Source organism: Monopterus albus, unplaced genomic scaffold, assembly GCF_001952655.1.
Source record: "Monopterus albus unplaced genomic scaffold, M_albus_1.0 scaffold43.1, whole genome shotgun sequence".
Lineage (NCBI taxonomy): Eukaryota > Metazoa > Chordata > Actinopteri > Synbranchiformes > Synbranchidae > Monopterus > Monopterus albus.
The window spans coordinates 2,573,021-2,573,713 of NW_018127923.1; positions in this window are offsets into that span (position 1 = coordinate 2,573,021).

The window sequence follows — 693 nt, forward strand, 5'->3', positions numbered from 1 at the left end:
GTGCCAGTCGTTCCGTGTGTAACACCACACGCCGACCCCGTCCCGGCATCCGGACCCGGAAAACATCAGACAGATGATCCAAAACCTCACTGGGGCCCTGCCAGTGCTGGGCTAGTTTGGGTGACTGTCCTTCCTTTGGGGGCAGTAGACCCACACCTTGTCCCCAGGCCTCAACACAGGTCCATGGGCCCTCACGTCATAAGCCCTTTTTTGTCGGGCCCCAGCGTCCACCAGAGCCTCCCTGGCCAGCTGGTGGACCAAGCCCAAGCGCTCCCTCAGCCGCTGGAAGTAATCCAGCTCTGGTCCCCCAGGGATCTCTGGCTCAGGAGATGGGCCAAACACCAAGTCCACTAGGGTTCCGATTTCCCGGCCAAACATGAGGGCCACTGGCGTGCAATGGCTAGACTCCTGCACAGCTGTCCTGTACGCCCACAGGACCAGCGGCAGGTGTTGGTCCCAGTCTCGCTGATGCTGGCTGGTCAGGGTCGCAAGCTGAGTGGCCAGGGTACGATTAAAGCGTTCCACCAATCCATCGCTCTGGGGGTGCAGCGGCGTTGTCCGTGTCTTTTTCACCCCAGCCGCTGACACACCTCACCGAATAAACGGCTTTCAAAGTTTCGCCCCTGGTCACTATGCAGCTCCTCCGGGACCCCAGACCGAGCAAACATCTCCTCCACCAAGCAGCAGGCAGAA